The sequence below is a fragment of the Odontomachus brunneus genome, unplaced genomic scaffold (genome assembly GCF_010583005.1).
Source record: "Odontomachus brunneus isolate Ranch 3 - 2012 unplaced genomic scaffold, Obru_v1 Obru_scaffold_074, whole genome shotgun sequence".
Lineage (NCBI taxonomy): Eukaryota > Metazoa > Arthropoda > Insecta > Hymenoptera > Formicidae > Odontomachus > Odontomachus brunneus.
In genome coordinates, this window is record NW_022639524.1 from 1,691,426 (window position 1) to 1,691,658 (window position 233).

Here is a 233-nt window from a genome sequence, read left to right on the forward strand (position 1 = left end):
ACGGAGCCTCAGGAACCCGCCCTGCCCCCGCTGTGGATCCCCGGCGAAATATTCGCCGAGGATCTTACTACTCCCGGGCGCAGCTGCCCACCCGGAAGGCCGGTTGCCGTACTGGCATTAGGGACCCGACTGCGCCCGCGGTGAGGTCGGTTCAGCCGCACCGGCTGCCCTAAGAACAACCGGGCGCGCTCGCTTCCCTCTGATACTCTCGGGCGCCGCTGCCCACCCGAGAG